Source organism: Sus scrofa, chromosome 10 (genome assembly GCF_000003025.6).
Source record: "Sus scrofa isolate TJ Tabasco breed Duroc chromosome 10, Sscrofa11.1, whole genome shotgun sequence".
Lineage (NCBI taxonomy): Eukaryota > Metazoa > Chordata > Mammalia > Artiodactyla > Suidae > Sus > Sus scrofa.
The window spans coordinates 10,875,328-10,895,233 of record NC_010452.4 but is presented as its reverse complement, the minus strand read 5'-3'; the positions used below and the strand labels follow the sequence as shown (position 1 = coordinate 10,895,233).

The window sequence follows — 19,906 nt, the reverse complement described above, 5'->3', positions numbered from 1 at the left end:
ATCATTCTCCTGGGAGATACATGTTCGTGTAGCATACGGCTGTTTTTCTCCTTTCTTTTTCCCTTGCAAGATAAGAGTCTGGCCTTTTCTAAGCACATCTTCATGGGCCAGCCGAATTTCTTTCCAAAGCCTTGATCCGAAAAGAATGTTTTTTTATTTGTTGGTTTTTAATGGAAAAGGAAATATAGGCTCTCTCTCTGCTTCAAGAAGCTCAGGGCTAACAGGCCTTCTCCCTGCACTGGAGTGGAACTTTGTCATTTGAACCTCCCTAATTTGGGACATGTTGCAGATGGGAGCAAGACCTGTTTGTTTTTCTGCATGCTCTCCATGAAAAGAGGACATGTGAACAAACATTGTAAATTGTATTTCAATGACGAGGTTTTGTACAACCTGACAAAACATTGTAAATCAACTATAATTTAATAATAAGTAAAAAAAAAGACAAGGCTTTGGCCTGCTTATGGAAAAAGAAAAAAGAAAAAGAGTTTGCATGTGCAATTAAAAACTACTCTAAGGGTCAGAGCTGGGATGAAAGCAGAACTGTGGGTCATTTTGAAGCCTGTGCTATTTCCCCTGAACCACAGGGGTCCTCTTGGGCAAATTTTCTGTGGCTGTGTATCCATGTACCGGACAGTCTATGTTAATATCATATAACTTCACTAATTCAGAAAGGTTGGAAGGGAGGGAAAGCAGCCAGTGTGAACTGCAGCCGGAATTGTAACTGTAGAAGATTTCAAAATAGACATTTTGTATTCAAGTTGATGTCCGGTCCTTTCTGATTATGAAGTCTTTCATTCCAGACGTTTTTATCCATAAGCCAGGAGGAAGAGCTTAGCATCCTCCCCCTGCCCCCCAGCTTCTGTCTGTATCATCTATTATTATTTGAAAGTTGGGAGGATACACATATAGCTCACTCTCCCACCCCAACAAGATCCATATTGTATGTAACTTAAAGGAAGAGGAACCCAAGCCTATGCTTTTGGACAAAGAGATGAGCCGTGCAGCCTGGCATTCTCCTGTGCCATCAAGGCTGTGATCACCCCACGCTCGCCTCTGGCAAAGTGCAAGATCATTTACAGGAAGAAGAGGTTGGCAGATTGATCAAATTATCCTTGTTGTCGTAATGTTGTATGGGTGGTGAAGGCCTACCCATCTTTTTCTCACCTCCTACCCCAAGACTGGAAGTTCCTGGAAAGCAAATCCAAGCGGAACTCCCCCGAGGGTTTCAACAAAGGGGTTTGGTTTCTTTGTCTTCCCACCAAGTGGACCCCAGTCCAGCGTCTGCTGCCTGGTTCTCAAGCAGGTCAACAGATGCAACTGGCATGACCTGGGGCGGGGGGGGACAGTGCCAGGCCCTCCCTCCTGTGGGGAGCCCAAGCTTCTCCCCTTAGGATGCGAGCGCAGGCGCTCTTGTTTGAACCCCTAGGTAAGGAGGCCATTGCCACCTGTGATGGATCATGACTGTCCTGTTCTTTAATATTTGATGCTTATTCTGTGGGGAAAAGAATCCCAGATCCTTTGAATCATGGCCCCAAGATCCGCTGCCACTGGGCTAAATATCACCAGCTGTTGCTACTGGCAAGCGAGATGCAAAACCAAATTGAGGGGAGAGGGAGCGGGGCGGGGTGTAGGGGTGCAGACCAGGGTTAGAGCAGAGGGTGCTCTTGGTGTCAGGATGGGATCTTCCAGCTCCTGGACTGGAGTCCTGGGTTCCAGTTTTTAAGACTGTGAATTGCTGTCCGTCGTTGTTATAGATGTCTGCGTCCCTCTTAAAATAGTGAGATGAGAGGGATTTCTAAGAGGGGCTTCCTTGAAGGCAGAGGGGACGTTGTCTTGGGTCTTGTATTTCTAGTCTGATTAAATAGCATGTTTTAAGGACACGATTTATAAAAACGGTCTGATGGCTCTCATGAAGTGATATTGTAATCTGACAAGCCAGACACCGTATAATCACGCCTGACTACTCTGGGTCTGATCAGCCTATCATCCCTGAAATTAGGAAAGTATTTTTCCAGGTGGTTTGGAGAAAAAAATTAATAGCAATCGAATGGATTCTATATGTTGGGCGTCGGGCTGTCGCACAAATGTCTTACTTAGTTCTCAGCGCAACTTCGTGATTGAGGTTCTAGATTCCCAGTTTTGCAGTGGTGGAATCAAGGAGCAGATTCCCTATTTCCCCCCAGATTAGTAACCAGTGAGTCGCAGAACAAGAACTGAACCCCACTTCTAAAAACCTCAAAGCTCAAGCTCCTTCCTGGCTGGCCACGTGTTGACTTAAAAGTGCGCGCTCTCACTGCTTGGAGTAGCTTTCCCTGGGCTTCATCTGCAAAGTGTCTGGTTCTGTTACCTCCCCTGCCCCGTGTCCTTGGATCTCGGCAACTGAAAGTGCCAGGGCTAAGAGTGGCTGACTCTGTCTTCAGAGGAGAGCTGGCTTCACCGTGACCTCACCCGGAATTCTCTCCCAGCTTTTGGAAACTTCAAATTTTGGTCACGGCAGAGGCTCTTAAGGAGAGCAACCAGCCAGTGAAAGAGACTCTTGAAAACTGCAATGATTATTTCTAGGATTCATGAAGTGTTTGCTAGCTACCAGACTCTGTGCATGGGGCTGTGTCGCTCCTGATGGCGCTCAAGTCTACGTCCGAGTGATGGAGATGGAGAGGTCCGGGCACTTGTTCCCTGTCCTTCAGCTGCTGCCTGGTAGACACGGGATGGAGCGCCCTTAGGCTTCTGCCCTGTGCATTTTCAGTGTGAACTTTAGAATGGATTCTCCTGGTGGCCTGTGCGGACAAAGATGCTGCTTCCTTCGTTTGCCATGTTAATTCACTCCTTCACTTTCTAGAGTGGGAAGCAGGTGAGAGAGAAGGAAATGGGGATGGAGTGATACATAGTCAGTGAGAAGGAATGTCTGATGAATACGTGTGACTATGCTCCAGACACTCTAATACCCAAAGGTATTTGCTTGCTTATGTTTTGTCTTCATCATCCATTCTATTAGTGTGGATAATAGTATTACCCCCCCTTTTTTTTCTTCCCCTCAAGAAATCTCTAGTTGGTGATAATTACCCTTTGGGAAAGTGAGTTCTCTGGGATAAGTAAACAAGACTCTATTTACTTATCAAACTATTTATTATTTATGGCTTTTCTCTTCTTTCTTATCTTTCCTCTTCCTCCCTGTAGTCTAAGGCTACAGATACAGCTCTGGGCAGGTGGCAGGGTCAGACCCCAGAGACAGCATAAGTAACATCTTTGAAGGATAGCAGAATGGACCCCTGGGAACCCTGGGCTTGAAGCAGCCTTCGTTCAGGCAGAATTATTGTACATCTGTTTCAATCCTCCCATTTTACAGATACAGAAACTGATTCCTTTGCCAAGCGTAGCTAGTAAGTAGCTAGTGGCACAGGATGGATGCAAGTTCCCTAACTCTAGTTTAATAATTTTCTTTTTAGTTCCGTTGGGAGTACAAGTCCTTGGTTTGAATTTAAGTTGTTATTAAATAAGCAAATCTCATGGGTCTAAGTGTTTGGCCAAGTCACTTCAGCATTTTCTTTCTCTTTTCCTTTGTAATGGGCATGTTAAGTGACTTCTCAATGAATGGGTCTGGGTCTCCTGATTTGCATTTGTATTCGGCCTTCCTATTAGAAATTTATATCTTTTCTAGCAGAGGGAATACACTATGGAAGTTAACAGTACTCAGATTCTGGAATCAAACTGCGAGTTTGAATTGGAACTTTGCTGCTTCTTTAGCACGAATTTGAACAAATGAAACTTGGTGTGCCTCGGTTTTCCTATCCATAAAATAGGAAGGGTAATAACAGTTTTCTCATAGGATTCCTTGAGGATTAAATTAGATAATATGTATACAGGTGCTGTGAGCAATGCCAGGCACATAATAGCTAACACATATCACAAATGTACTGTAATTATAATACCGTATATCTGCAATAAAAATTCATCTTCATGTACTTATCTCCAAGGCTTGTATGAGTAATAACTCCAGTCAAATGAATTGGCATCTGCCCTGGTGCAGTGTAAGTGGAAATGCCCCTTTGATGCTTGGTAGATTTTTTTTTTTTAAAGGTTGGAAAAACCCAGTGTTTCTAATGGGGTGGATAGATAAATATATCAGTACTTTTTTTCTGAATCAGCGCCACATTGGAAAATTATAACTATACCTAAGGAAATCTTACACAATTAAGGCTTAGCAAGGACTCAGTTATACTTCCATTGTTGGAATATTAAGAACATTTTAGAAAGAAAAAAAATCAGGTGACATACTAATCGCCCTGACTGGCTTGGTTTCACTTTTACATATTTTCCACATTCTTTACCCATATATGTGCATATGTTGCAGAATTTTTCATATAGAAACCGAAATTCACATTCACTGTTTTGCAAGCGCTTTTGCTTCCTGTAGAGTCATTGCGCGTTTTCTTTGATTGTTATAAGGTATCTTAGTTCATGGATAGATCACATTTTCCCTAACTCCTCTGCCTATGAATGAAGTTAAGATTGTTTCCAAGTTTTTGGTACAATAAGAGCAACCTCTGGAGGGAGTCCCTTGTTAAGGAGTATCCCCACTGTTCCATTGAGGCGTGGAAGCTGGGGGCCAGTCACTTTGGGTTTCTTTTTTTCCTCTTCATTCCCCTTCATTTTTTTTCATTCCTCCTTTTTTGTTCAGAATCCAAGGGCCAAGTGTCTATGCAGGTGATTGGTTTGTAGGGAATAGTCTTTATCCTCGATCATAGGTCTTTGCACAAATGTCAATGGCGTATGTGGCCCTAAGGCGTGTGCTGTGAGTCTTGACTTTGACATTGGTGGGCAGAGGGAGGTTGCATGGGGGCATTGCTGAGCACTGTGAGAAACCAGGGCTGTTGTGGGGTGAGGGATCTGGCAGAGCCAACACCACCTCCCTGGTTCATAAATCTGAGTCACTCCCACTTTGATGCTGTTGATCAGACACTTTGAAAGGGATATTGTTACAAAGAACAGCAGGAAGAGGGAGACTTGTGAGATGCTGAGTAATAGGTGTTTGTGTCCCTACCCCTTTCCCCCTCTTTTTTTTTTTTTTTTTTTGTCCTTTTAGGGTTATACCTGTGGCATATGGAAGTTCCCAGCTAGAGGTCGTATCAGAGCCTAGCTGCCATGTCACAGCAACACCAGATCTGAGCTGCATCTGTGACCTACACGGCAGCTGATGGCAATGCTGGATCCTTAACCCACTGCATAAGGCCAGATATTGAACCTGCATCATCATGGATACTAGCTGGGTTCTTAACCCACTGAGCCACAGTGGGAATGCCTCTGTTTTTTCCCCTTTTTTAAACCCTGGGGTTTTAGTGCTGTGCCAGTCTTCTGAGTGCTTAAGCAAATGCAGTCAAAAGAATACAGCAGCATGGAAAGACAATTCCCATTAGTTCTTTTGGCCGAATTAAGGTAAAATGCCCTTTAAATAGGAGCTAATTCTCTGACAGATAATTAGCTTGTCTTTCTTGATAAAGTATTGAATTGGATGGAACTTATTATAATTAATCTTGCATATTATGTAAAAATGCATTTGTCTGCCCTTATTAGGTGAATCTCCTCATTCCTACATTAAGGTAGCTCGGAACTCCGACTCCACTCTGGTGAGAATCGAATGAACTGGGTGATGCCAGGGCAATGGCCAGCTTTCCATTATCAAAGCGGGGAGAAGCTAAACATGGGGCAGTATCATTTAAAGAAACAGAGCTTTCATGTTAGTATTTGCATCTTAAAAAAAAAAAAACAAAACCACACTTTAGGAGTTCCCACTGTGGTTCAGCGGGTTAAGAACCTGACCAGTATCCATGAGGATGCAGGTTCAATCCCTGGCGTCCCTCAGTGGGTTAGAGGATCCAACATTGCAGCAAGCTGCAGTGTAGGTCGTGGATGGAGCTCAGATCTGGGGTTGCTGTGACTGGTGTAGGCCGGCAGCTGTAGGTCTGATTTGACCCCTAGTCTGGGAAGTTCCATATGCGGTACGTATGTCCCTAAAAAGAAAAAAAAAAGGCGAAATGTAAGATATTTTATTGATAATTATTTTAATATTGATAACTTATTGGAATGATACTATTTTGGACACCTTGGGTGAAGTAAAATGTATAATGTTATTTTTACCAGTTTCTTTTTATTTTTTTAAAGGCAGCTACTAGAAAAAGATTTGTTACATAGTAACTGGCATTGCATTTCTATTGAATAGTGCCCATCTCTCTATAGTAATAATGATATTGTTCCCTCTGTGTTTTAGATGAGGAAACTGAGGCTCAGAGAGGTTAGGTACATTCCCAAAATCACACAGCAGAAAGCCAAACTCAGAGCAGTCTGACCCCAGAGCCCATGTCCCCCCCTAGGATGGAACTGCATGATACAGAATTTGTCTGACCTTTGCCCCTGGGGGTCTGTGGAAGGTAACTTCTAGATGCACTTGAGCCTATGCCCCTGAGATGATTTAGAACAGGGGTGGGTCATCACAAAGACCAGCAAGTGATTAGAGGGCTGGGGCTTGGTAGTAACCTGAGCTCCTCTTGGGGAGAAGGTAAGGGAGGGTGGGGAGCTGAGGCTTGAGCTCAGTCACGTGACCAGTGGTTCTGCCCATGAGGTCTATGTACTGAAGCTCCAGTAACAATTCATCACCACAGCTGGGTTCAGCTTCTCACTAATCAACAGGACCGTGCGCTGCAAGGGTGGTGACGTCACGGGGCACAGCAGCTCCCTTTTCAGGACCCTCCCACACCCACTCTTTGTGTCTCTTCATTTGGCTGGCCCTGATTTGTATCATTTATAATAAAACCATAATAGCCAGCAGGGGTCTTTCCTGAGTTCTGTGAGTCTAGTCTAGTTCCAGTGAATTATCCAACCTGAGGAGGGTGTGGGAATCCCAGAATTTTTAGCCCTCTGGTTAGACGTGCAGGTGGCCTGGAACCCCCTGGCTGGTGTCAGAAGTCTTCTTGGGGGCTGTACACTTAACTTGCGGAGTTTGCGCTGACTCTGTCTGGGTTGTTCGGTCCGAGCTGCACTGTGCTTTGGCAATAGACCACCTTCCATCTGGATGGATGTTTTAGGGGCTCGGTGTTTGGGACAGCAAAGTCCTGTGGCTTAACTTGCTTGTTTCTCTAACCTCACATCCTTCGGGACAGTCTAGTTATGCTCTAGCCTTACAAAATGACTCAGCCTTCCAGCAGTTTCTTCTGACCACCGGGCTTAGCCCAGAGACAGGACAGCCTCTGACCACCCTGCCCCCCACTTCTCACCCGAGCCTTCCAGCCTGCGGCTCTCGGCTCTCGGGGTGGTCTCCGCCTGTTCCTCTCCCAGACAGCACCGCTACATACAGATGCTCTGCTGCTTCAGTACCAGAGATTCTTAAACATGGGTTTTGGGATTAAGTTCCTTCTAGGAGACTCCTGAAGGGTGATGAGTGAGGCATGTTTGGGACGTTTTGTTTACTCAAATAGTTTGCAGTGTCTAGAATCATACTTTTGTAGTATGTGTCCTATTACATCTCATAAACACTGTGTTCATATCAACTGTTGTCTTTTTTTGTGTTTTTTTTGTTTTGTTTTGTTTTGTTTCGTTTTCGTCTTTTTAGGGCCACACCTGTGGCGTATGGAGGTACCCAGGCTAGGGGTCCAATCAGAGCTGCAGCTGCTGTTCTACACCACAGCCACAGCAACTCGGGATCTGAGGCGCATCTGCGACCTACGCCATAGCTCACGGCCACACTGGATCCTTAACCCATTGAGCGAGGCCAGGGATCCAACCCACATCCTTCTGGATAATAGTTGGGTTCTTTGCCCGCTGAGCCACAGCAAGAACTCCAATTGTCTTTCTCTTTGGGAGCTTTAGTTTGGATTTTTAAACCATGATCCCATGTGTGTTTTGTTTTTGTTTTTCGATTTGGTTTCTCCTTCCTGATTAAAATAGACACTCTGTCTTCCCTGTGGCCCCGCTAACCATCACCCTTCCATTCAGGCTCAGTCTGGCTCTGTTCCCGTCAGGCCCTCTTAGGTCACCAGCTCCTAGAAAGTGGACTCCTGCTTGGGATGCTTGGAAGACACGTTTCTAAGAAAAGACCAGCTTGAGCTGTGTAGTTCATGCAGGGGAAATGCCTTTACCAGTGAAAACCGGGAATGAGATGCAAAGTGTCCTGGAATCAGAGAAGACGCTCGAAACGCTTGCCATGGCTTGATTTCTACCCAGCTGGGCTGGCTCTGGGCACTTTGTGTACCGCTGCTCTGCCAGGCTTGCTCTGCAGAACTGCTCAGTTTCTTTCTTTTCTTTTTCTCTTTGGTCTGTTTAGGGCTGCACCTGCAGCATGTGGACATTCCCAGGCTTGGGGTCAAATTGGAGCTGCAGCTGCTGGCCTACACCACAGCCACAGCAACGCCAGATCTGAGCCGCATCTGCGACCTTCACCACAGCTCATGGCAACACCAGATTCCCGACCCACTGAGCGAGGCCAGGGATCAAACCTGTGTCCTCAAGGATACTGGCTAGGTTTGTCACCACTGAGCCACAAAGGAAACTCCCTTATGATTGTGTTTTCAAATGGTCTCAGAGTTAAGTAACTTAGGGTACTTAAGAGTTAGTGAGTGAGGAACCCAGAATTCCTGAGTTTAGGCCCTGCCTTCCACGCCTTCATCCAGGGGAGGTGAACATGCTGCTGGAATCATCCATCAGCTGTCTCGCCGTGTTCCAGGGCGGGCCAGCTGGCCGGGGCAGTACCCTCAGTACTGTGCCCTCAGCCCGATTTGGTGCTTAATAAATGTGTATAGAAATGGACACCTGAGGGCAAGGGGGGTCCCTCCTCCTGTTCCCTGACTCCCTCAGGCTCGTGCTCCCTCTTGAGCATCCTCTTCTCCTTCGTGGGTCTCTCCATCCCTTCTTACATAGGGTGTCTTAGAAGGAGGCGTGGAGGTGGAGAAAGGGTTAAGGTCCCCACGTGTGAATTGTTTTGGACCCCAGGTCTCGCTGCCGGGCATGGCTGTTTGTCACATTTAAGCCTGTCACTCCTGCAGGCTGCCTCTTCTCCATGAGCCTTTCCAGCCTCAGCAGTGACAAGATTTCGGAGCCTTCCTGCTAAACTCTCCTGGCAGGCCCTGCACCTGCCCTGCATGAGTCACAGCAGAATGACATCCTTTCAGGTGTTTTTGGTTAAGTTTCCTTTAATGATCTTTCAACCCTTTTCTCTCATTAGATTTTTTTTTTTTCTTTTTAGGGCCACACCCACAGCATATAGAAGTTCTCAGGCCAGGGTCTGAATCAGAGCTGCAGCTGCCCACGTTTACTGCAGCCACAGCAACACCAGATCAGAGCTGCATCTGCAAACTATGCTGCAGCTCGTGGCAATGCTGCATCCTGAACGCACGGAGTGAGGCCAGGGCTCGAACCTGCATCCTTGTAGATACTCGTCAGGTTCCTTACTGCTGAGCCACAACAGGAACTCCTCTCCCATTAGATTTATCTTCAGAGACTATATATATTTAAACAATTTTTTTAACACTTCCAAATTCCTAGGCTTATGCTGAGCGACACACAATACATACTTTACACCTGACTGGTGGCCCTTTGTCACGTCCTTCCCAAGTTGATTTAACCTTGAAACATTTATCGAGTGCCTGCTGTACGAGCCAGGCCTAGCTCTAGGTGCTGAGTGGTGACTACTTATCATTTCTGTTCATAACTGTTCTGTTCATAACTTATTAAGTCCTGGCAGTGACTCTGGGCGCCTCTTGGTACTGCTATTGGCCCTATTTTGCACATGAGGAAGCTAGGGTGCAGGAGGCGAGGACGTGGCCGAGATCAGCGGGCTGGAAGGGGCGGAGGCCAGCCGAGCCCCAGGGCAGTGATGCTGCGCTTCCTCCAAGACGGAGAATCGCCTGGCTTTCTTGGGGTCCATATGTTAACAATAACACTAAACAAATGAAGGAGGTAACAAGTGGTTTTTGATAAGTGATCGTGAAACTAAAATTTCACACTATTAATTAAAGAGCAGTAGCAGGGTCGCTATCCTTGGACACTGCGGAAGAGCCTCCTGAGAGGACCCTGTTTGAGCTGAGGTCTGAATCACCTAGTGAAGATGTAGGGAAGGGGGTTGCACGAAAAGGGAACAGCATGTGCAAAGGCCCTGAGGTGGGAGGCAGGTCCTGGCCTCTCATGGCCTAGGACAGGGGCTCTTCTTCTCCACTGTCCATCAATATACAATTTATTCACATCCTGCTGGAGCTGGAGAAATTCACAGAAGATCCAAACCCCTGATTTTCTAGAAGTGGCAAGAGAGGTCACAAAACCAGTCCCCAGTAGGACCTCGGTGCAGGCCGTAGGGCTATGTCCCCAGAGTCCTTGCTGTCAGGACTTCCAGCCCCCTGAGCAACGTTAGGCATAGCTTCCAGGGGATGTGGCTGGGAGATCTGACTGTGCCAGACGTGGGGTTCATCCCAGGTCACCTCTCCCGTTCCGCATGTCCCAGGTTGAACTGACCCGTTGCTTGGCTGGCCTGCCACTTAGCCTCAAGTCCACATTGACAAGCTATGATCCAAGCCTACCTACTCCAAGCCCGACTGGCCTCTTGGTGGATTTTTCTTCCCCTTCATCCCAGAAGGTGGTACATTTCTGGGGACACGATCGCTTGATCGCTTTTCACTTGATACAAACGTGTATCTGTCAGCGCGCAGAGGCCTCCCCTGGCTTCAGGCTGGCCTTTCCAATCTCAGCCATCCCTCGAGGGTCTGACCGTGGGGCTGGGCTGGACAGGTAAATCTCTATGTGGGGCAGTGTTCACGCCTGCTCTTTCTGGCCGTGTAGTCTTGATGCTCAGACTTGCTGAATGTTCTTGCCAAATACAGAATTCCGCTCGGTGACTTGAGGAGGTGTTGCTGTGCCTTTTGTGAACAGAAAACTCTGATTCAGGAAAACAATCCACATTTTGATGTTGACACTTGATCCTGTCCCCTGCCACTTCCTGAATTCCCTAAGCTACCGCCCTTTGACCTCCAGATGATACTAAAACACATCGTCATGAAAGCTGTTTGTTTGGACATGGGGCTTTCATTCACAGTGGGCGGGAGGCACATGCCGTTTTTGCTGGGAGCTTCCCTGCGCCAGTGCAGTACAGGGACCATCTGGGCTACCCTTCCATAACCCTGCCCTGCTTCCTGCCCTCCCTCCCCTCCTCCTGCCATGGATGTTTCCAGATGACCTCTGTGCACGTAATTTCCAATGGGAATGTTTCACGGTAGAAATATGCTCTCTCTTGAGGCTTGCTCTTGATATTTCTAGAGATTTATTTAATTGGACTCTACTTAAATCCCCTTGGGAAACATACTTTTGCTGTGAAGTTGTGATGTGTTTAATTTGGGGTCTAAGATAAATGTCGGTCCTTGGGGGAGGTGGATGATTAGGCAAGAGTGTTCCTTTTGTTCAGGGGGCCTGTTTAGTGACTGGCTTTCCTGGCTTTCCTCTGTTTGTTGGTTTAGCAAAATGCTTCACTATTTAAACTCCGGCACCGCAAAGCAAAGAATGTTCTCCCTCTCTTCACGGAATTAAACAGTCATGCAGAGCTTGGCTTGAGCCCTTGGGGGGCATATGGCTTCATGTTTTATGGCACTCTCCTGGTAAAGGCTCCCCTCTCCAGCCTTCCAGTATGATCTCATGGATTCTTCTCCCCTCCCTTAATCCTCCTTGATGGATTGCCTGGTATTGAGCTTTTTGGTGAAGACAGGAGCTGCAACCCTAACATGGTATTGAGTGGCTGCCCCCAAACCCAGACATTCTCTAGCTAAGCTGTTCTTCCCCCCAGGGAGATGCTGCAGGGAGGGTGTAACTGATGAAGAGGCCTGTGTCTTTGGGACGAAGGGGGCTCCTGGGCTTGCAGCTGGCTCGTGAAACGAAGGTTTGGGAAGATTCTGTGGGCTTGCCCCTTATGAGCATGCCCATCCTTTAGGCACCAACACATCTTGACCTCGGGTCCATTTCTGGCTTGACTTTCAGACATGGTATCAGGTTGGGTTGGCTCCCAAGGGTCAGATTCTCAGGCAGTCCACAGGTTTGGTGTGGTTCTTCAAATGTAAGAATTATAATTTGTATTTCTACCAAGTAAGCTAGCCTGGGTATTAAAAGTGGTTCCCTGTTTGTATGTTGGGGCTGCTGTAACAAACCACCATGATCTGGGTGGCTTCAAGAGCAAACATTTATTTTCGCAGTGTTCTGGAGGCTGGAAGTCCAAGGTCACCGTGCTGGGTGCACAGGTTCTGGTGTGCTCTTCCAGGCTTGCAGATGGCCACCTTCTTGCTTAGTAGGAGACGGGGAGAGAGAGACCAAGCTCTCCCGTGTCTCATCCTATGAGGGCACTAACCCTCAGTGTGAGGACCCCACCCTGCTGACCTCATTAAACCTAATCATCTTCCAAAGGCCCCCATCCCCAAATACCTTAGGGGTTAGGGTTTCAGCATGTGAATTCAGTCCCATAGCAGGTGCAAAACATGAATTCTGCACAAGAAAGGGTATGAATTTCATCCAGGTTGGGGAATATAGGTAAATCACACCCTCTGATAAAGTAACTTTTTTCTGGCTCTCTCGTTCTCTCCTTATTTTATTTTATTATTTTTTTGTCTTTTTAGGGCCACACCTGCAGCATATGGAAGTTCCAATGCTAGGGGTCCAATCAGAGCTGCAACTGCCAGCCTATAGCACAGCCACAGCAACACCCGATCTGAGCCACGTCTGTGACGTAAACCACAGCTTGCAGCAAGGCAGGATCATTAACCCAGTGAGCGAGGCCAGGGATCAAACCCGCATCCTCATGGATACTAGTATGCTTCATTACTGCTGAGTCACGATAGGAACTCCTCTCCTTATGCTTTTCAAACTCATATCGATCAAGTGTTATAGGCTCCTGCCCATGCAGGAGCGTCCCACTGAATTTAGAGTAAAACCCAGCTGCTAAATGGCCTAAGAGACCCTCTGCAGTTTCCTTTCCTCCTCTGGGCCCCGTCTTCCGCTCATTCTGCCTCCGCACTGTCACTGTCCCTTTGAGCCATCCCAATCTCAGTGGTGTCCCCACTTTGCCCTGCTGTGGCTCTTTCTGCCTCGCCTGTCCTCGGGGGCCCCCTCTTCCACCACTTCTCCAAACCTCCCTCCCTCCCATGCCCAGAGAGCTTTTTTTCTCCGAACCCCAATCGAATCAGTCCCCCCTCATGGCACCCAGGCACCGAAGGGCATCTCACGGCCTTTATCGTCATTAATCATTACCTTTTTATTTGTGTGTTTATATGTTTACCATCCATCTCCTCCCAGTGGACCCTGACGGGGGTGGAGGGAGAAGAAAGGGGCATTTTCAGCCTATCACTCAAGTCTCTGAAGGTCTGGGAGGCTTACTCTCAGATAAAAAGCTATTATTTTTTATTTATTTTTTTTTTCATGGCTACGTCTGCAGCATATAGAAGTTCCCAGGCTAGGGTCCAGTTGCGCTGTGGCCGCCACCACAACAGTGCGGGATCCGAGCCACAGCTTGTGGCAACACTGGATCCTTAACCCACTGAGTGGGGCCAGGGATCAAACTGGCATCCTTATGGCTACTAGTTGGGGTCTTAACCCGCTGAGCCACAACAGGAACTCAAAGGGTTTTCAAAAGTGAAACGTGTTAACATAGCTGGTGTGTCTGTTAAGAAAACCCAGAGGGGAGCTGAGTGTGGGTCTTTCTCCCGGGGACCCAGGAGGTCTGCGCAGAGAGAGTGAGTGCCGTTTAGACGAGGAGGGCTAGAGAAACCAAGAGGAGATCTGCACTTTGGCAGTTTTGGGGGAACGTGGGGCTGGAACTTGGGGGTCTCTCTGGCGGCCCCTCGAGTCCCTGCGTCCACCCCGCCTGCATTCTGAGAGGCATTCACTTGACTGAACCCCAAAGCCCTGTCTGGAAAGAAAGGCTATTCCTTTACTCTCTTTAATGGGCATCTTGGGGGTGGGTGGGGGTGCAGCTCAGTCTAGGGACCAGTGGCAAACTCCCAGGAAAAATGAGACTCAGTGGTGTGGGCTTCAGACAGACCTCAGGGATGGAGGGAGCAACCGGACCCCCCAGGCATGTGAGCTCTGACTGTCCAGCCTTGGCCCAGACGGGTGGATGGTCCACTGCTCTCAGGCCGAGCCTGAAACTTGGAGAAACCAGCTCTACCCATGCCCTGCCTTCTCAGTGGTGCTTCCTGAAAAACCTTACGGAGACAGAACGCGGGTTGGGGGGCGGATGCAGAAGATGGGGCTCTCTGGGCACACGGGGCCTCCCGGGTGTGAGGGGCAGAAGGGAGCCTGGACCCCCCACTCTCAACTCTTTTTGAAAGAAAGAGACTTAAAAATATTCTGAGGACTCCTTGGACTCTTAAGCAGCACAGGTATTCCAGGTAAAGCTCCGGCTTGTTTTCTTCCCGAGTGTTTAGAAGAGAGGGAGGGGAGGCGGAAGGAGAAGGGGGAGCAGATGGGGCTGGTGCAGTGGGCAGAGGGGCAAAGGGTACTTCACCTTGAAGTCACAGTGCCTTCTGCCAGACCCCAGGGGTTCCTGGCTGTGGGAACTCCGAGGTCTCAGCAGTTTGAAGCCTGCTCCCTGAAAAGTCATCTGCTCATTAAAATAACACAGAGCTGTTTAATTGTTGTCTTTGTGGAAAATTACATGGCTGTCATCAGCTGTTGCTTCTGGCAGGGCTCTCTGTTCTAATGTAAATAAATGAGGTAACAGATTTAAAGAAACAGGCTGTATTTACATACTTGCTCAGTAGTCTCTCTAACAATCTGCCCGTGTTATTCAAATACACACAAATTAAACTGGTGGCATCCTAAACGCTGGTTACTCATCAAAGCCTTTAAGGAGGAAGGCTGAGAAGAAGCCAACACCAGAGGACCTCCCGTCAAGGGCAGGCACTAGAAGCTGCCTTTTTTGTCCAGTTGAGAGCTGCTTCAGCAGCTGCAACTTAACCCCCAGGTCTTTGCTGCACCAGTTCTGCAGGAGGGGACCTAAATGCACCAAAGGCAACTGCCTTTTTTTATTATTGTTATTTGTTTTAAAAGTAGCTCTGTTGAGCTATCATTTACCTACAATAAAATGCTCGTTTTTGTTTTTTATGCAATTATAATTGACAAACAATATTGCTTGAATTTCAGGTGTACAACGTTGTGCTTTGATATTTTCAATACGTGACACAGCGTCCCATGAGAATAAGTCTAGTAGCCACCTGTCCCCCTGCAGCGTCAGTGCCCGTTCCCTATGCCATACATCTCATCCCCGTGATTTATGCATGTTATAGCTGGAAGCTTATACGACTTCACCCCGTACCTCTTTCACCTGCCCCCCAACAAAACAAACCAACAAAACAAAACAAGACAGACACAGACTCATTAGATACACAGAACAAGCTGGTGGTTGTCAGAGTGGAGGGAGCAGAGGCAACTTCTGAGCTGAGGGGGGCTGTGGCCAGGACAGCTTTTGACAAAGACATGCCAGGGTGAGCATGTCTTAGAAGGCATACAATTAAAGCTTCATTTTTAATTTTTGTAAATCATACTTCCTTCATCATTGGATCTTTCTGACTCAGTTCACTTTCTTGAGGCAAATATTTGGGCAGGAATTATATATATATATGTATAAATTATATCTATTTGTATGTCTTTTTATGTTGAGGGCATAAAAATGTTTTTATCAAAGATGGAAGCAATGGGAGTTCCTGCTGCGACACTGGGTTAAGGATCTGGCGTTGCCACGGCTGTGGCGTGTGTTGCAGCTGCGGCTCAGATTCAGTCCCTGGCCTAGGAGCTTCCATATGCCATGAGAGCGGCTGAAAAAAAAGGAAAAAAAAAAAAAAAGAAAAAAGGGAGCAATATATTTTAAAATACAAGAAGCCAGAGCCTCCAAACAAGTTAATAATTGCAAATAGTCGTAGAATCATATAGAACCAAAAATTTAGCTGAAAGCGCATTGTAAATTATACAAAGATTAGGAAGGAGTGAAAGTTATGGTTTTTAGTTCTTAGTATATATATTATAGTCAAGTATTAGCTTATTTGCAGAATGCTAGATTTATAATCCACCAAATTGTTGGGGTGGAAGAGTTGGCACATAAGCTGAGGGAGACAAAACTAAGATCCCCGGGTCACAGGGATGACACAAGCCAAGCAGTGTCTGTTTCCGGTAAGCATCCATAGTCTAAATTGTGAGTGTTGTCCAGCAGAAAACCCAATGAAAGGACTGTACTATTAACTCAAAATTTGCGAATACACGGGTATAAACTTTTCTGGAATTTTTTTTTCCTCTCAAAACATCACGAAATACGACTTGGTTAGATTCCTGTTCAGTATAAGGACAGGACTAATCTTGAGTCTATTAAGGGGAGGGAATGAGGGGCATTCTTTTTCTTCTTGCCTTTTTAGAGCCGCACCTGTGGTACACGGAGGTTCCCAGGCTAGGGGTTGAATCAGAGCTACAGCTGCCCGCCTACATCACAGCCACAGCAAACAGATCTGAGCTGCGTCTGCGACCTACACCACAGCTCATGGCAACGCCAGATCCTTAACCCACTGAGTGAGGCCAGGGATCGAACCTGCATCCTCATGGATCTTAGTTGGGTTCGCTATGGCGAAGCCACGATGGGAACTCTTGTGAGGGGTATTCTTGAAGTAATTTCTACCTATGGTTTGTTACTAGGTAAAACAGACACCAGAGAGATCCTTGTACTTATCTTTTAGTTTTTGTAAATTATTTCCAAAAAGAGATCGCTCACCCCTCCATGACCAAGGATTGATCTCGTCCCTGCAGCTATTGGTATCACTCACATCCACAGGTTACCTATCATCCTGCCACACAGAGCTAAGTCTTGTGTACAGAGGGATTTAAATAAGACAATTCCTGCCCTTTTCCCCTGCTGCCAAGCAAATAATAGACTGCCTCCTAGAGCTGGCTTGAAAAATCTACCTGTGGAGAATGTGTACCTCCCACCCAGAGAGAGGAGCAGTAAAAAAATCCACGAGGCAAGGGACTAACATATCTTCCTGGAACATTTAGTGACGTTTGCCCAAATAATCAGAATGTGCTTGAATTCAAGACCACAGACATGTAGCTGCCAAGGCGGATGGGAAGGAGTAGGATGGACGGGAGTTTGGAGTGAGTAGATCCAAACTATGGCATGTAGAATGGATGAACAATGAGGTCCTGCCATACAGCACAGGGAACTAGGTCCAGTCTCCTGGGATAGACCACGATGGAAGACAGTAGGAGAAAGGGCATGTGTGGGTGTATATCCGTGTGTGTGTGTGTGTGTGTAATATGACCCGGTCACTTTGCTGTACAGCAGCCATTGGCACAACATTGTAAATCAGCCATACTTTAAACGTTTTTTTTAAATGTTTTTAAAAAGATCCTAATTTTTGAAGCGTTTTAAGCTTATGGTAACTCCTGGCTTATGTTTTTCCAGACATGGCACAGTTCACATGTAAACAATGAAATGATGCCATTTTAAGGACCATAGGTGTCCTCCTCTCTGGCTCACAGTCTCTACCAGCAACTCTGCTGGACTCAGCCTCCTCAATCCGTCCCTTCCTCTGGTAACAAAGATTTTTTATTACCCCTTTTTCTTACCTTACACCCGGTGATCTAGCACGCTTGATGCATCCTCACTGTAATACAGCCTCCCTTTATTCTCTGTGAGAAAGAGTACATGTTTTCTGGGGGCAGGATCTGGTAATGAACTTGAAGTCATTCCTGCTGCGAACTACGCAGTCACATCTGGGACTAATGGAGACACTTTCTGGGACTCAAGAGGAAGAAGTGATGTGTGAGCCTAAGTAGTCCTCCTACTATTTCTCTTGGGAAGGTGAGTGATTTCTCTGCTCTGAAAAGTATGAAACGACTCTGACTTTCTCTGTGGAAGATTCTGGAAGCCTGATGTCAGCTCCAGTTTATCCAGCCTTTGTGTCCTCCACAGCAAATCCTTCTGAGAATAGAATCCTGAGCATCTGCTTCGAGAGACTCCAGTTTCCACAGAGGATCCACACAGGAGCATCCACCAAGACTCGCTTTCCACCAACCGCTTTCCTATTTAGAGAGAGAACATCAAACTCATGTAGCATTTTATCCCTATTAAGACCCCTGTGAGATAGACAGTACCATTAACTCCACATTACAGACGTGGAGATTGAGGTCCAGAGATGTTAACTAACTCGCCCAGGTAACACAGCTCGTTAGTGATGGAGCCATGATTCTAAACACAGTCTGGCTCCAGAATCTCTGTTCTTACCACTATTTTCAAGTTCCATTTTACTTTAAAAAATGAGTCACCCAGTAAGAAAATCTAGACAAACAAAAAGGGGTAAAATCGATATGCTCGAAGCAAACTTGCAGAATTAGCCACCTTGGGTTTTCCTCCACTTTTCTTTGGGTGTTGGTGCCATTTGCTGACCTTCGGTGAGAGTTTGCCTTAGATTTCTAGGAAATGCTCACTTTTTACCTTAGCATGAAGCCAGAAAGCCAGTGGGCAAGAGTGTGCTGGCTGTCTTTGGAAGACGGGACTCTCTTGCTTATAGATTCTGCCTTTGGATGTGGTTTCTTTAATTTGCCACCCAGAGCACTGCTTCTGAGTCACATGACAGAGGGCCCTGGTGTTTCTAGGACAGGAGTAGCCAAAACAGCCACGAGAGCTGAAACGCACCTAAGAAGAGAGATTTCCCACTAGAACTAGCATCCCTTGCTTCCATGGGACTGTCCCTCCCTGACCTGTTGGAGGAAACTGGTCATTTGTATTTCTACATGTTCTGTAGGGGTGCCCGGCATTCTTTGTGGTTGCCATGCAGAATCAACCTCCCCACAGTCCTCATTTTGGCTGAGAACCTGGTTTTGAGATAAGATTTGCAATGTTTGCCCCCCTCAGCACAGTTGCTCATGCCTAGAAAACACTGGCACTAACTGTGAGCAGTTGTGTGTCTACACAGAGATCACTCAGCCTGGTTGGGACTTGGGGGCACGGGGGAGGGGAGAGGGGAAGGGAGGGAGGGGAAAAGAATGATTTTATTGAAAACACTCAACTGTCCTCTGGAAGACCCAGGGATGAAGAAAAAAAGATGCAGACTTTATCAGCAAGGCTAGGACAAAAAAAATAAAATCAGATGAATTTGTTCAGGAAGGATTGGGAACCATTGCTTTCTTTATATTCTTGAAACTTTAAAACTGCTCTGATATTGTGGTTCCTAGTTCTTTTTCAAAGAGCTTTTAAAAATAAAGATTCTGGAACATTAGCTTATGATCATTTCGAGTATGTTAAACAGAGTGGGTTTTTTTTTGTTTGTTTGTTTTTGGTCTTTCAAATGATAGTTTTCCAAAGTAATGAAACAGAATGTTTAATATGTACTAGATACTGTTTTAGAGTATTTCATTTTTGTAAATTGGTTTAATCCTCAAAAGTGTAACGTGAGGTATGTGTCCCTGTTTTATATACGGGGGACAGAGAAACCAAGATGTCAGGTGCTTGTGCAGGGTCTCAGCGCTAGTGTCCGGCAGGGCTGGGACTCTGGCCCCAGCGATCTGGCCTCGGAATCATGGCCGAGCACTCAGCATTGTTCTCATGGGTGTCAGGGTGCTGGGATCGGCTGGAGGTGAGGCTAAGGGCAGTGATGATACTGGGTAATTAGACATTATATATCAAATACCCGATTGTATATCAACATGTTTACACAGGCTTCCAGTCTCACAGATCTGTGGGTTGGTGACCTTTTGTCCACTTTAGAGATCAGCAAACTGAGGTTAAATGAGGGAATGGAATTTGCACCCAGTCTCACAACTCTCATGAGACAGAATCACAGTTGCAGCCTGACTCTGCCTGCTTTTAACCCCTCTCTCAACCTTTCTCTTAACGCTTCTACTTAACAAT

At 46.6% G+C, this 19,906-nt stretch overlaps 1 protein-coding gene and 1 long non-coding RNA gene across 3 annotated transcripts in view; one reads left to right on the top strand and one right to left on the bottom strand.

Annotated features, from left to right (window-relative positions):
* Window positions 1-19,906, top strand: part of DUSP10 (dual specificity phosphatase 10) — a 39,407-nt gene that overhangs the window by 10,619 nt on the left and 8,882 nt on the right. The gene's annotated exons all lie outside the window — the stretch shown is intronic.
* Window positions 16,719-19,906, bottom strand: part of LOC110255634 — a 78,309-nt gene continuing 75,121 nt past the window's right edge. Inside the window, exon 5 of the long non-coding RNA XR_002336204.1 lies at window positions 16,719-18,078. This is a non-coding gene — a long non-coding RNA (uncharacterized LOC110255634). The remainder of the gene's footprint in view (window positions 18,079-19,906) is intronic.